The sequence below is a fragment of the Arachis ipaensis genome, chromosome B2, assembly GCF_059453495.1.
Source record: "Arachis ipaensis isolate K30076 ecotype BB chromosome B2, ASM5945349v1, whole genome shotgun sequence".
Taxonomy (NCBI): domain Eukaryota; kingdom Viridiplantae; phylum Streptophyta; class Magnoliopsida; order Fabales; family Fabaceae; genus Arachis; species Arachis ipaensis.
The window spans coordinates 1584263-1601905 of NC_142437.1; positions in this window are offsets into that span (position 1 = coordinate 1584263).

The following is a 17643-nucleotide window of genomic DNA, read 5'->3' on the forward strand; positions in this document are numbered from 1 at the left end:
GGTTTTTCTACGAAAATAAGGAACACGACTCGGGATGGAGACAAGATTAAGAATCAACTAATTGTATGCATCAGAGAGGGGAGGTGGAAATCAAAGATATATCCAACTTTGAAGACAAACCCTTCAGCTGGGTTAAATTGTCCGACCAGAATTTACGTACACATAATGAAGGATGTTAGTCTTTGGACAATTTTCAAAGTTGTTTTGAATCACTCACATCCTTGTTGTCCAGACCAGGCTGAGATGCTCAAACAACACAAGGAGCTTAGCATGTTTGTGCGTCGCACCATCGAAACCTACGAGGAAGCCAGAATCAGATCGAGCAAAACTTACCAATCATTTGTGGCAGCAGCTGGCAGTCACCGTGAACTAGCAGGTTTTATTGAAAAAGACGTCAGGAATTACATCACAAGGGAAGTACGGAATATTTTCGAAGAAGATGATGCCAAAGAATTTGGGAAGTACCTAGTAAGAATGAAAGAGAAGAACTAAATTTTTCAACCTTGAAGGCGATCACTGCATTAAACATGCATTCTGGGCCGATGCAAGAAGCAGGGCTACATTTGAGTATTTCGGAGACGTGGTTTCATTTGACACCATGTATAACACAAACAGGTATTCGGTTCACTCAAATATATTTTGATGTTCAGTGCATGTATATATTTCGGTTCACCACGGTGTGCTTGTTATTTATGCAGGTATAATTTTGTTTTTAGGTTCTTTTGTGGGCGTGAATCACCACGGCCAGTCGACACTTCTAGGATGCGCGCTGATGAAAAATGAGAACATCCAATCATTCAAATGACTATTTGAGTGTTGGCTACATTGCATGGGAGGGAAGGCACCAAAAGGTATTCTTACCGATCAATGTGCATCAATTCAAAGGGCAATTGAGCTGTGCATGCCAACAACAATTCACTGCTGGTGCATCTGGCACATTATGAAAAAGATCCTAAGCAAACTAAACGGCTACAAGGTACACAATGAAATTGAACAAGAGATGAGCCATGTTGTTTGGAACTCGTACGGCCTCGGAGGCAACAAGTGGCTTCCAGGTAATTGATATTTCAATTCGAATTATTTTCATGCTCATATCTTTTTTCCCAAATCATGCACTGTTTTTGGTTCACCACACCTTATCAGTTTGGTTTGTTTTGCAAAGCTGTACGAGGATCAGTATATATGGATTTCAGTTTACTTGGATCACCACTTCTGAGCCGGGATGAGAAGCACACAAAGGAGGTAGAGCATGCATTCATTTTTCAACAAGTTCATCACACGGAATAGCTCCTTGAGACAATTCGTGAAGCAATACGACAATTGCCTAGCAAGCAGAGAGAGAATTCGATACTGCAGATTTTCACACCATGATACCGTGCACAACAAAATCAGCAATAGAGGCACAGTTTCAGCATCTATATACCTATGAGAAGTTAAGGGAAGTTCAAGCTCAATTCAGAGGTAAAGTAAACTGTATCACAAGATCAATGCATTCCATGTTAGGTTTCACAACATATGAAGTCATAGAGTAGGTTTCCAACTCCATATTCAACAAGTTTATCGTCACCTACGATGCAGTATCACGAGATGTAAAGTGCCATTGCTTGCTGTTTGAGTCTAGGGGCATATTGTGCCGCCATTCCCTAAGCGTCCTAAGCTTTGAGCGAGTGGATAACGTGGCACCGAAATACATATTGGAACGTTGGAGCAAGAACATAAAGAAGAGGCATACACACATTAAGAGCAGCCAAGATGAACTTCTACTGGAGCCGAGAAGTAAGAGATTTGACAAATTGGTGTTTCGGTCATACAATATATGCGATTTTGCATCTGAGTCTGAATAGTTGACTGAAATTTTGCACCGAGCATTTGACAAGGTCATGGCGAAGATGGAAGAATATCAAGAGAGAAGCAAAGGAAAAAGTTTGTTAACCTACGAAGAAGCGACATTAAGCAATGTGAATGACCTTCAAAGCCCACCACGTGTCAAAACAAGAGGTCGGCCCAAGAACAAACTTGGATCAAACCTGGAAAAAAATATCTCAAATGCCATGAAGAAAAAGAAAAAGACAGCTCCAAGTGAGGTAAAATTGACTTGCTTTTGATTAGTTGAAAATTCAATAGTTAATTTTGCTAATATACAATTAATTATGTCTTTTGTAGTTGAACCTTTTAGACTTCGGATCATCAATTCAGTCAAGCTCCACTCTTTATAATGCACCAGATATGAATTATCCAAGAGAGGATTGTACAAGTTTTAATTTTATTAATGTAAATTTTTGTTCACCCATGAGCAAATTTCGGTTCACCATGGTTATAGCAGGGTTAATTTTTTATTTTTGTTAGTCTTTAATGAATAGTCACTTTTTTTGTGAAATTCTATATTGATATATGCAGTTTTTTGATTCGTCTAGTGTATTAATTTCAGTGTTCAAGGTTCAGGGTTTAGAGTTTAGAGTTTAGGGTTTAGGGGTTTAGGGTTCAGGGTTTATGGAGAGTTTAGGATTTAGGGTTTAGTGTTTTGGATTTAGGGTTTTAAGATTTTTGGGGTTTAGGTTTTAAGGTTATAAGGTTTTAGGGGTTAGGGTTTAGGGTTTAGGGTTTAGGGTTAAGGGTTCAGGGTTCAGGGTTTAAGGTTTAGGGTTTAGAGTTTAGGGTTTAGGATTTGGGGTTTAGGGGTTAGGGATTCAGGGCTTAGGGTTTTGGGTTTTAAGTGTTTAGAGTTTATGGGTTTAGGGTTCAGGGTTCAGTGTTCATGGTTCAAGGTTCAGGATTTAGGGTTCAAAGTTTGGGTTTAGGGTTTAGGGTTTAGGGTTTAGTGTTTAGAACTTAGAGTTTAGGGTTTAGAGCTTAGGGTTCAGAGGTCCAGGGTTTATGGGTTCAGGGTTCATTGTTTAGGGTTTATGGTTCAAGGTTCAGGGTTTAGAGTTCAGGGTTTAGCTCTCCGAATTTCTGTACAGTGTGTTTGCGACTTTCGGTTCACCGTGTTCTTTTGGTGTTCGTAATGTGTTGGTAAATACACTGACTGCAATCACTGAGAACCTGGAATAAAACAGCAGCCAAACAGTTCCAACAAATATATAAATTAACATCTCAGATGAGTAATCCATCTTGAATCAAATATAAATATTAACATTTGATACATATATACATTGATATTAAGAATAGATATATACATTAACATTGACATATATACATTTGAAAGAAGCATTGTTTGCTTTTTTTAACAAGTTAAACAAAATATTGTTAATTACAACCAGTATGTGCTATTTGCTATCTAAATCCCCATATGTGAATTTACAATAAGGGCTGGAGAGGATAACAGATGGCTTGGAGAGTCTTATTGCTTCAGATTCCCAAATCACTTGGTCTCTGATTTTGTTCATTTCATGCAACAGAAGATTTGGACCATATTGGTATCTAAAGCCATCAATCTCATCCTATATTTCAATTGAAAAGAATTAGTTACATAAGAAATGAACCCAAATGAAATAAGAACAATATCATTCAAAACCCTAATTATACTGTAAAAATGCAATCACAATAACCCTAAACCCTGAACACATTAAATATTAAGTAAATCAAAATCACATTAAATAACAACAAATTTCATTCAAAGCCCTAGTTATACTGTAAAAATGCAATCACAGTAACCCTAAACCCTGAACAAATTAAAAGGAGGCCACCGAATCGAAAAACATTCACTTGGTGAATCAAAATTATAAAGGCCACCGAACTGAACATTGTTTATGTGGTGAATAAATGGTGATCAAATTTCAATCAATAAGAATAGTATTTCTGCATGGAAAAGAACTATTGAACAGAGTAACAACCAACTTCAAAGCCCTAGTTACAATATCAACTGAACTGAATGAAATAAGAAAAGAAAGAAGTTTATTAATTAGAAAGTACTTACTTGTGTCCAAGCTTTATATTTATATCTCTTCCCACTTTTGATTTTTCGTGGATCAATTGTTTCAAGCCATTTTATCACGTATATTCCACAATCATAGTTAAGCAAGAATTGAGTATAATACGATCAATAGTATACAAAATAAAACACATTAAAAATAGCACTATAGAAGAGAAAGATTCTTACTCTGTACGTTGACCATTCAATTGGATATACTCTACTTCCTCTCCCAGTCCATCCTCCATTAAGGGTTTCGCCCCAGCGTACACCCTCATCTGGGAAATTATTAAACCCTGAAAGAGACAAAAAAAATAAATAAAGAGAACCAACAACAGTGAACCAAACTCCTTTCATGTATAGAATAATTTGAATAATTTACAACAAAATAACTTACCACAAATTTGTTCAGTTTCACTCTTGATTCAGGTATATCTTTTTTTGGCTTATTGATAGGGTCAAGGACATAGAATTTCTTTTTGTTGATATCAGCAATCCACAACCACCAATGCGCTCCATTACAAATTGGGATAAATAGCTGAAGTTTCGGAAAATTATAGAATATTTCAGTCGAAACAATAGCAAACAAGAGAATTATCAAAGAATTTTTAAAAATTACAACTTACAAATGGATGCGATGCAAGTTTCCTTTTGTCAAGAAACTGGTGGTGGTGGGCATACTGCTCAATATCAAACCTGTAGGCCTTGTTTGTCTTCTTATCAGTGTACTCCACGCCATGTGTTCCCAACATAAAATTCTGCAAAATGAACATCAGCTAAATTACATTTCCACCAAACCGAACACAATTCATATGCCCACCAAGAAAAAGGTTTTCTTCATGCAAAAGAACTCAATAGAACACATAAGAATCAGGTGAACCAATATTAGCATTCTGACTGAATCGAACAGGAATCAGTAGTGAATAAGAAATTTAGCTTACACAATATCCAGCGGCACAATGTATATTTGTTCCTGATACCGCCGAACTTTGATTTGGTTGAGAATCATGCTATGTATACTGACAACCTACACGAAGAAAAGTTATGAGATATACTGTATAAGAGTGTTTAAAAAAATTATTATTGTTAACGCAATTGGGAAAGAATTTACTGAGGCATGCACTTGTTCTCTGGGCATTAGAGACATGAAATATTCTCTTAACCCCCTTGACGTGCGAAAAATTACCGATTAAGAATTTATAATGAAAATCAACGTTGTGAGTACAATTCTTAACCGATGAAAATTTCGCATATTAATTTAAAAAGAGTTGTCACAATTTAAGAATAAAATACTGGGAGTAAAATTTCCAGGTCGTCTCCCAACGAGTTGCTAAGAGAGTGCAAATTATTGATCAGGGGTTTTCCGAAAATTTTTAGAGTTGAGGAATGGAAAGTAATTGATTATAAATCAAAGCAATGAAAATTAACAATAGATTTTATGTAATTGAAATAAAAGCCTTGGCTAGGAGAAGATTAATCGGAAGTTCTATCCTTGTTGGATTTTCCGAGATTAATAGTAATAGGTTGTTGTTTCTACTTAGTTAACCCTTACCGAATAAAGAAAAGTCAAGTAGTTAAGCTAACTCCAATTCACAAGTCCTAATCCTCTCCCTTGGGAAGGATTAGCATTAGTGACTAGAGAGCCAGCCAACAACTTCCAATTACCTATTAATCCTTGAGTCTTCCAACTCAAGGGTCTCCTATTAATCAACTCCAAAGTCAAGTTGGTAGTCTACTCCATTGACATGGATGCCATTTTCACATTCATGTAAAGGGAGTAGAAATAAGACATGATAATTAGATTGGAATTGAGATAATCAGGCAAATAAAGAAATTAAATAGAAAATACTTTTGCATTAATAAATTCCAAAATTAAAGATATCCATATGTAACTCTGAACAAGGTAAATGGGAAATAAAAGAGTAAGGGAATAGGAAACAAACTAGAATGATAAAAACTTCAACGGAGGTAGTAACTCTTCTCAATATCCAACTCAAAAGCATAAAACTAGAAATATCTGAATATGAAGAACCCCAGAGGAAGTAGTAATATTTTTCCAAGATTCAAAAACTAAAACTAAAACTAATGAATGAGAATGTGAATCTGTGAACGTGCCCTGAGTCTCTATTGTTCCCTGGCTCTAGTCTGTATTTCTGGGCCAAAAACTGGGCCAAACTCAGCCCAAAATCACTCCCAGCATTTTCTGCAAATTCTGCACGTGGCGCATGTCACGTGTACGCGTCAAGTACGCGTATGCGTCGATGGTCTTATGCGCGTGGCACGCGTATGCGTCAAGTGCGCGTCCGCGTCGTTATGGGATGTGCCAAGTTGCGCGTACGCGTCAGGTACGCGTGCGCCTCGATTCTCGCTGGTCAGGTCCTTAGTTTCTTGTGTTCCTTCCATTTTTGCAAGCTTCCTTTCCATCCTCTAAGACATTCCTGCCCTATAAAGCCTGAAAATACTTAACACACGGATTAAGGCATTGAATGGTATAAACGGGAATTAAAAATACATAATTTAAGGGCTTAGGAAGCAAGTTTTCAACCATGGAAAAAAATTAGGAAGGATTTGTAAAACCATGCAAATTGTATGAATAAGTATGCAAAGAATTGATAAAGACTACTCAATTTAGCACAAGATAAACCATAAAATAGTGGTTTATCAATCTCCCCTCACTTAAACATTAGCATGTCCTCATGCTAAGCTCAAGGAGATCAGAAGAATGAATGCGGGAAAGTAAGACTCATGTAATGCAACCTATGTTAATGAATGTAACTATATGCTAAGATGTTTTCTACCTACTTGGTTAAAAGTAAACAAGTTCTCTAAGATAAACATAAATCAGATTCCACTAATTCAAATAACACAATAATAGGCAAGTAAACTTGTAAGAAGATAGCTCATGAAAGCCAGGAACATAGAATCAAGCATTGAACCCTCACTGGAAAAGTATATGCACTCTAATCACTCAGGTGTTTAGGGTTAATCCACTCTAGTCTCCTCTAGTCATGCTTTCTAAAACTTTGCTCTTCATCTAACAAATCAACAAATATCTAGTGTACAAATGCAAACATTATGAGGTCTTTTCAAGGTTGTAATGGGGCTAAGGTAAGGGGGAAGATATATGTATGGCCAAGTGAGCCTTGAATTGAATCCTTGACAATCCTAAGTTCTCACCTAACACATATACACACTCTATATAATTCTAATTTCATGCCTAACTACTCAAAATCTCACTTTTGTATTTTTCTCATACTCATGTATCAAACTTTCTTTAATTTCATCACATATGCATTGATCCTTTTATTGCAACACTTAACATTGGGGTAATTTTTGTCCCCTATTTATCTATTTATTTATTAATTTTTTTAAATAGAAAATATGAAAGCATAGTAAATTAATGCATATGGCTTTTCATGATTTTACATGAGTAGCACCTAATTTCTTAATTCATTTGTCAATAAAAATAATACTCATTCTCATCAACCAAAGTTCCCACATTTTTCCACACTGAATTGACACACAATCTCTATCTTAAGATAACCAAAGATTTAATTAGGGTAATTAATTATTTTTCTGCTTAAGGCTAGTGATGTGGTAAAATAAAGAACAAATGGGGGTAAAAAATGCTCAAAAGTGGCAAACAAAGGTAGATGAAATGGTAGCTATTTGGGATAAGTGAGCTAATAACAAATGATGGCCTCAATCATATGTATGCATGAATATACACTAAACAATGGACATATAAAATGGAACAAACCATAGATTGCAATCATAGAGAAGAAAACACACAAGAATAAAAAATCATGGTTAAATAATGTAACCATATAATTTAAGCTCAAAATCTCACAGGTTGTGTGTTCCTAGCTATAACCCATATTCCAAATTACAATCTTAAAAAAATTTTAACACAAATTTTCAGTTTGAATTAGTGAAATACTCTAAAATAAGGTCTTGAGGAGAAACTCATTATTTCAGCCAAGCAGAATATACATGCAAGCAATTATTATCATGCAGTCTATCCTATCTAATAAAAGAAAAATGACATATTGGTGTTAAGAGAGAGAAATTATCTCTGGAAGTCAGGTACTGACCTCTCCACACTTAAAGTGTGGCACAGTCCTCCGTGCCATTAGTAAGGAGCAAGGTGGGGCTAGTAGCATCACCTCCACTGTCGGGCTCATCATGGCTCCCAGTGTTGGTAGGTGAAGTAGAGTCTGGGGTATCCTTCTCTTCTGGAGGTGGGTGAGTACTAACAATGAACTCCTTTAGATAGGTGTACCGGCGCTTGTTGCGGTGCTCCAGTCGTTCCATCTGCCAGTCTTGCCGGTATAACCTCTGAAGGATCTGAAGGAACATCTGAGTAGTGAATGGTGGAAGAGGTGTGGGTGATGGCGGGGTGGAAGTGGGATGAGTGTCTACAGACGGGCCGGGATGTCGGCTAGCAAAGGGTACTGGGGGTCTGATGTACTTCCCATTCGGGACATACTGATCAGCCACTGGGATCATGGCTTTGGTGTCCCCAGCCCTATAAGAGACTCCTGCTGCAGAGACAAAATCCGAAACCAATGCGGGAAAGGGTAAGTTACCCGCAATCTGTACGTGTCTCATGGCCTGCCGGATGTGCCTTGGTAAATTGAGAGGCTGCTCCGTAAGGATGCACCAGATAAGAACAACCATGTCTGCAGTGAAGGTGGACTCGTGAGTGCTCAGAAATACATAGTGGGACATAATCTGTGCCCACATGCGAGCTTCCAAGGTAAGTGCGGGAGCAGAGATGCTCTTAGGTCGAGTCCGATGCTGTCCATAGATCCAAGTGCTGCCAGGTTGTGCTATAACTCCCAAGACGCTATCCCAGTCAAACTGGTATGTCTGGCGCTTGAGAGAGGCCTCTTGATAGGCGTCCAACCCCTCTGGGTCAGGTGAAAGATCCAATACTCTCTGAATGGCTCCCTCAGAGACAGGGACTTACTTTTAACAAACATAGACAGACTGCAGTGTTGGCAAGTGAAAGTGGGAGTAGAATTCAACTACCCATGATAGATTGGCCACCCGCGGCTGCCTCCTCAAGAATCTCCACTGTCTTCTCTCGATGCGGGGCTCCACAAAATCAACGAGGTGTGTTAGAAGAATGAGTAGGTGTTCATTGTTGTAGTTTCGCTCAGCCAGGATAGGAAACATCTACTCACAGTAATGGTTAGTGAACCGTGCAGAGTCTCTAGCAGGAAACGCCTTTTTCTGCCACATCCACTTTGATGATTCTCTTTATCCGCTTGGTGGGCAGCTTGATGCTTGTAGAAGGTTGTACCTTAGCCAAGGTTCTTTTAGTGCCTTGCCGTGCCGGTGTCTTGTCAATAGCCTTCTCCTTTTCTTTCTTCGTACCCATCCTAAGGAAGAAGGAAAGAGGAAGAATGTTAAATATAGATAGCTAAAACCGGAAGGAAGGAATTCTAAGTAAAAACAAATGCCAAAGGAAATAAACAATGTCCTGAGTGCATGGTAGCTACAGCATGCAGGTAAGACATCAAGGAAGATCATAAAGGTGAGATAAGCCTCAATGTAGTCCCTGAAGTTGCACTCGAGCCTCATAGTAGTCCCTGAACTTAAAAGTTCCTCAGAGTCATCCCCGAACTTGCACTCCGGGACTCAAAGTGGTCCTTCCGGCAATTTCAGCACACGTGGCGCAACCGGAAAGCTTAGCTGGCAGCGTTGGTGACACATGGGACTCACAACGGCTAGCTGATGTGGCAGAGTAAACTCTTCCAACTCAATTTGGTCCCTCAGGTGAAGTTAAAACCATAATCCCCTTTTTTGAAGGCCACATTGTTCACTCTGATGTCTCCTCGTCGGTGTTGTATTCTTCTGTTCTCCCTCTCTGAGGCACGAAGGTTATGGCTAGCACGAGTAATGCAGCTGGGAGCTCGAACAATTCACGATCGTTTGGAAGCATCATGAGGAGAATGAACAGAAACAGAGAAGCTCGTTTGCCAAAAATGAAAAAAATAATCATGGGAAGCTTGGTTTCTCTGAAAGAGGTAAGCCAAAAATGAAAAAAAATGTGGTTCCTCTGTTTTTTGATATTGTTGTTAATCTAATATTCACAAAAGTTCAGGCCGTTTTTTTCGATTGTAATTGGTGGGTATGAACGCCTCTGTTCTGTTCTCTGTGCTAGGGTTTGATCACTACTGGCTTTCGTAGTGGTTTGGCCAAGAAAATTGTAGAGTAGGAGTGTTTCTTGTGTTTTGATGATATGAAAACATGTTCTTTATGTGTTAGGATTTACTGCTCTTAGTGGAGGAGTTTCCAAACTGTTAATGTATTTCAGGACAATGACTCTAATCAATGAATTTGTTAAACAGAATTTGCATGATCACAGTAGAAGTAAAGATCTTTTGGGAGTTGAAATTTTTTGTAACTCTGATAATGGATTCTGAATTTGACTGATTTACCTAATTGCCTTTCTTTGTATTGGGTTGGTTTAGTTAAACTGAATGTAATATGTAACGTTGTTTAGTTAAACTGAGTGTGTGATCATAAAGGATTCTTGCATATATAAGTTAGAGTAATATAAAGTAAGTTTTGCAATTGCTAACGAAGTTAACTTAGCTATTGGAATAGTCAAATTGTTTGATGAATTTGGTCTGGACTAGTAGATTAGTTGTGAAAAAGGGTATGTAAATTTGAATGGTTTGATCCACCAAGATTGAAGTTAGTGTCTAGAGAACTGCTATCCTTAGTTACACCAAAATAATGTTCTTGATTTCACACTTTCTTATGTTCACATGACACAAATCATTAGCAACATGATCAAAATAAAGGTGAAATATTATAACAGTTAACAATTAACAAAGTTAGGCACTCTATTCAATACCCCGGTCCACAATAACATTTTCTAATAAAAATTTTGAAAAAGAAAACTACAAAATAATGGAAGACTTAACTTATATTGTTAATTTGAATATAGTGATAATATAGCACAGTGAAATATTAGAGGGAGAAGGAGAAGTAGAAAAGCAAGGGAGTGGTGCTTTTGTTGTCAACTGTCAAGTAATGAAAAGGAGAGAGTGAGAGTGATGATGAAAATGGTAGAAGAAGGTTAGGACTGAATCAATGCTATGATATGAAGAAGATAACAGATGCCATTTAATGAGCTTTCATTAACTACTATTTACCATTACTATTTCTAGATGGTTTTTCTTGTTTCATCTTGTATATTATTTTATTGTTTTTTAACCTCTCTAGTTAGTGATTACTTTAGCTCCAAATTTGGTAGATTTTCTTTATTTCTGTGTGCCTTTTTTTGTTGGTAGTAAGTTGTAGTTGTATATATATATTTCCCTCAGTTGCAAAAGAAAAAAAAGGGTCTTGGTCTTGGGTTTTGTGGGGAACTACACGGAGAGTGAAGTTTGGTGCCTGTCCTTGTGATTTATTTGCCAGTTTGATTTAAGACACATATTGCTGATTATATATACTGAATTAATCCTGGACTGATTATATGATGTTAATACACTGGGCTGCTGTCTATATATACAGAATTAATCCTGGACTGATTATATGCTACATAATGTTTTGTCAATCTATTGTTACTCATTTATCCTGTTCTGCATAATGTTCTGTAACAGTGCTGTGTAGGGACTAGTTTGATGTCACTTACATAAGTCTAGGGACTAGTTTGATGTCACTTGAACAAGTCTAGGGACTATTTTGATGTCACTTATATAACTGTAGGGACAGTTTTGCTACCCGGAAACAACTATCTGACCCCTTCTTTGGTATCTGAAACAGGGCCTTATAAATGCAGTTAAGGAGGTTTTTCCAGATGTCCATCACAGATTATGTGTTTGGCATATGTGGAAGAACTTCAATAAGCAATGCAAGGATCTCCAGCTTAGAGGGCTACTTTGGGATTGTGCAAGGTGTACTAGCCAAGATGGCTTCCTTGATATCATAAAAAAGATTGAAAGGGTTAATAAGGAAGCCTGGGAGTATTTGAACAAGTGGCCCTATGCAAGGTGCAACACAGGAAACTACTACAAGGCTTACAAATTTCATGAAGTTTGTGCCCAACCCTGGATTCAAGGCACCCAAACACAAAAAATGAAGATTAGGATGATTATGTTTAGGAAAAGCAGGCTGTTTTTTGTATCTATTTTGCTGATGTTGTTTACAATGCCTAAAACATTGTCCCAGTGTTGGAGATTTTAGTATTTGAATTTTATGAAGTCAATATGTCAACAACTTTGATATACTTGGTGTTTTGGCTCTATAATGTCTTTTTTGAATCAAACATTACCAATATGAATTATGAATTATGACTTTATTGAATTGAGTTTTCTCAGCCTTTTGTTTATATCTTATCCTCTATTACAGACTTAAGAGTAGTTCAAATCCTGTCCATTTCTATTTCATTGAAAAGAAGTCCAGGAACAAAAGTATGCATATAATAAAACACTTTAATTTTCATTTCTTTCAAACAAAAGGATAGGAACAAGTACATGAACAAGGAATACATATAACATGCGTGTCATTTGTTTTTTGCTAGATACAGTTGATCCTGCTGTCTATCCAACTTTAATACAAGAACACCAATTACAATCAGCAGCATGAACACAAACATCAAAATTCTCCCCATTTTTAGAACCCTAATTTCAGCTTCTAATTTACCAAATTTCCAAGCCATCTTCATCTTCCATTCTTCATCATCAACTAAATGTCTTGTTCTATCATCACATGGCATGGCATCTTCCAAAACTTTATCAACCCACATAAACAATCCACACCATTTCTTACCCACAGTCTGCACATCAAAGAAAATTCAATCAGCAAAATTTATATCCATAAATACAGCAATCAACAACGATAATACTTACATTGTAGTTCGGGCAACCCAGGAACGGTCTCCCTGGATTAGAATCCGTCCCTGACCACCACAGCACCGGTCTCGACTCGCAGGCACACCATTCTGGCAAACGAGCTTCTCTGTTTCTGTTCATTCTCCTCATGATATGCTTCCAAACAATCGTGGGTTGTTCGAGCTCCCAGCTGCATTGCTCGTGCTAGCCATAACCTTCGGGCTTCAGAAAGGGAGAACAAAAAAACACAGCACCGACGAGGAGACAGCAGAGTGAACAATGTGGCCTTCAAAAAAAGGGATTAGGGTTTTAACTTCACCTGAGGGACCAAATTGAGTCGGAAGAGTTTACTCTGCCACATCAGCTAGCCGTTGTGAGTCACACGTGTTACCAACGCTGTCAGCTAAGCTTTCCGGTTGCGCCACGTGTGCTGAAATTGTTGGATGGACCACTTTGAGTCCCGGAGTGCAAGTTCAGGGATGACTCTGAAGAACTTTTAAGTTCAGGGACTACTACGAGGCTCGAGTGCAACTTCAAGGACTACATTGAGGCTTATCTCAATTGTGAATGATATACTCAATACATGTGGATGGCAAGAGTTGTGAAAAAGAGGCATTGAAGTAGGAAGAGTGTGATAGAAAAGAGTTTAAAATGCCATGTTGGCTTTTTCACAAACACTTGGTGTTCAAGTTAAAATAGGAATAAAGATAAGTAATCCAAGTGTATATGAGATCCATAATAAAATATCAATTATCAAATTACTCCTCATAATATCCACAAGCTCAAATGTAATAAAATAAATGCCCAAATAAATCTCCGACACCAATATAGAAATGCATATTGATTAACTTGAATTTAAATATTTAAATATTATTAGTGTGTGCTATATATTCGTCAAATGTAATATAAATATAACAAAGGTAAAAAATATATTGCTTTAGATATATAAAAAAAAAACTAAAAAAAATTCAATAAGGTATTGCTTTAGATATTAAAAAAAGATAACTACAAATAAACTTAAATAAGTGTTGCTTTAGGTATACAAAGAAAACAACTTAAAAAAACTTGAACAAGTGTTGCTTTAGGTATATAAAAAAAACAACTAAAAAAATTTTATATAAGTGTTATTTTATGTATTAAAAAATACAACTCGTAAAATTAATAATTAGGGATGACCGTCATTCTTCTAACCTTTTCAATAGATTATTTTTATTATATTGAATGATGAAAGCATATTTTCTATACCATCTAATTTATATGATAATCACATCTTATATTACTGTATTTTAGTTTAGATTTTCAATAATCAAAATATATTATTACATATCACATTTTTTTATTTTTTATACCTTAATTGCTTTTTTTTTTACTTGGTTTATTCCATGTTTTGATTTTTCTTTTAAAACTTATTACATTACAAAGACAATATTTAAAATGTTCATGTAAATCTTGAACTAAATCACATGATTCTATTTTTATTGTATTTAATTATTTATAGTTGACTCATTCATAAAGATATATCAATTTGTTCATTCTAATTTCTAAATTTCAAAAAAAAATATACTATTTTTGAGAGATATATATACGATTTCTCATTGCTATTACATATTACATCATGTTTAGTTTTCATAATAAAATTTTAATTAGCTATTTATTTTCACATTTTATAATATATATTTTTAATTTTAATAATTAATATTCATTTAATACGATCATTTCTTTATCATGAATTTAATTCTTTAATTTTATTTCTATTGATCAATTCTCTTTTTCATTAGGTTTTTTTTCGTGGATGATGTTATTTAACCACCTACTACTATGAGGACTTAATCCTCATCTAACTTTCATGTCCAAATAATTTTATTTTTATGTTTATTTATTTTTTTCACTATTTTCTTATTTATAATTTTTTCTCTAAAATTAATTGTAATTCACCTTATTATTTTCTTAGTTATGAATTTTTTTTCTAAAATTAATTGTAATTTTCCTTTAACATCTTAGATAAACATAGTTTTTTTTTTTGACAGAGATAAACATAGTTGTTTGACCGCTTAGTAGAAGTCAGGGACGGACATAAGGGGGCGAGTGGTGGCTTCGCCCCCCAACTTTTTTTAATAGTAATAAGTTATTAGGTATAATTTAAATTTTTTTAAAAAAATATTTAGTATTTAGTCTAATATAAATAAAAGTTCAGTCTAATTTAAATATTAATAATTTTTAGTATCTAAAAAATAAGTAATAATATTAAAAAAAATCTAAAAAAGATATTATTACTAATATTTTTTAATTAAATAAAAGTTTTTAAATCTCATAAAGTGAATTCTTTTTATTTTTGTGGCCTTTTTTTTATTCGTTTGGTATTAATTCTCTCTGTTTCAACTGCTACAATTACAAGATCTTTTTCAACTATGAATATTGTGAAAAATAACTTAAAAAACAAAATAAAAGATGAATTTCTTGCTAATTGTCTTTTAATTATATTGAAAAGAAAATTGTTGAAAATTTTGACACAAATTCTATTATCGGTGAATTTTATGATACGAAGAATCGACCACTTCGTTAGTAAAAAATATACACATATTTTTTTTTACTTAAAATATATTTTCTATCCGTATATTTTTATAATACATCTTATATTATATAATTTTTTTTATATAATTTTTAATATTATATGTGTTATTACCCCCTATAATATTATTTTTGGATCCGTCTCTCGTAGAAGTTCAGATTTTTTGTTTGTAATATATATGTTCAATTTATATATTAATCAGAACTGTATCATAATGTTGACTAATTTTTATTTGAATGAAAATAATTTATTAAATCTGGTAATGCAGCATCCATTTATTCATGTTTTTTATGGGCACGGTACCATTCTTATTTTCTTGTAGTTTTTTTTTTCTTTTATTTATATAAGGCAAGATGTTAATAAACTATTATGCATGCATTATGTAATTTTTAAATTCCAAGCACGAATTCATTCACTAGTATTTTTTATTTTATAAAATTGGTATATATATAATTGTAAATTTAAATTCATATATTAATTAGAAAAATAAAAAATTATTAATTTTTTATATTTTTAATTAATATATAAATGTACTAGTAGTATATTTATCATTACTCGTTTTTTATTTATTTTCTATACGTATTTTCAATAAATTAGTAATTTTGTTCCTATATTTGATGATGAATTGTTTCTTTTTCTATGTAAATTCTTACATATTGTAGTTAATTTAATTTTTATGAAATTATATATAATAATATAAAGTTTGAAATTAATTTTTACATTGTAATTTTTTATGAAAACATTTTAACGTCATAGAATTGTGATGGTATGAGTTGAGAATTAGGAAGAATTTATTCTAGTTATTTTTTATATTTTATGGAATTGGTATATACAAATTTAAATTCATATATTAATTAAAAAAAATAAAAAATTAGAATTAATTTTAATTTTATTTTTATTGAATTTTAATTTTTTTTGACATAGTAATCACCATTAATAAAAAGTGCATTGGACAGGATTTGAAATTTTGAATGGTGTCCTTTGTAATAAACTTAACCAGGTGTTGAGGTCCAATTTGACTGCATAAAACTTTTAGCAAATAAAATAAAAACCAATTAAATAAAATAATGAAAATAATGTCAACTTTTTATTTCTCTCCTTTCACCGCCTCATTCTTCTTTATCCATCCGTTCAACTTTCTCATTCACAAACACAAAGGTAACGTTTGTTTTTGGAAGCTGTCCACTCTTTTATGAAGGACAATGATAAATACGGAATTTAGAAGAGTGGACACGGATAATTTTATAAATTTTGTTTTCTTTTTTTTATACTGTTATTCCTTTTTATTTTTTCTATTGCGTTGTTCAAAGATATTTTATATGCAAAAACTAATTGTTTTTTCATGTAAAAATGGATTTTTTTTAAAATTAATTTTTAATTAAAATTAATTTGGCTTATTAACTTAAACAAAATTTTTTATTAATCAAACCCAAATTTATGTTTTTTGTTAATCTTAACTATATGTATTCCTACATATTAATAATAAATTTTAAAATAAAATAATTATATTTATAAATTTTATTTTAATATAAATACTAATATATTTTTTTATTAAAATTTTTTGCCTCTTCAAATATCTTTTTTAAGTTCCGTCTATACTTCTACGTACTCTCATTTTTTTATTAAATTAATTTGTATTGATGTAGAAAATTTGGAATCACAGGACTATTTTAGTCATTTCATATAATATTTTAGTCTTGTTCATGTGTATCCAAACATAATACTAGACATTACATTAGTGTCTTGTCCATCGTATCCAAATACAATACACAAAAAATAATTTTTAGTGTCTCCGTCCTATTGTCTCTGTTTCAGTATCATATTCTGTCCTGTCTCTAAAAACAAACGCAGCCAAAATGCCCGTTCTCTATACCATCCTTTTCCTTCTTCATTCTTCTCTATTTCCACCATTCCCTTCATTCCTACTTTCCTTCTCTTGCCTCTCTAGGTTAGGGTTTTCCATTCCCCTTTTAAGTTCTGTCTTTTTCCGTTGTCTTTTTGCATTTTGTATGCAAAGTCTTATAAAATTCTTTAATAGTTCTCTAACTTTTTTCTACATCTCCATTTCTTTTTCCAAAAAAAAAATTAATGCTTTTTTTGTATTTTTCTTTTCAAGTTCTATCCTTTTTCCCGTTTTTTGTTAATGTAGCTGTATTCTTTTGGTGATTGTTCACTCCCTCAGCTTTCTTCTATCTGGTTTTACTTCCAGCAAACACTAGGGAGGTAGGAGGCAGACGTACTGCGAGGTTGCCGGCACTAGGAAAAGAAGGTACAAGCTTCTCGCTCTTCCAATGTTGATTTTTATGTGTACT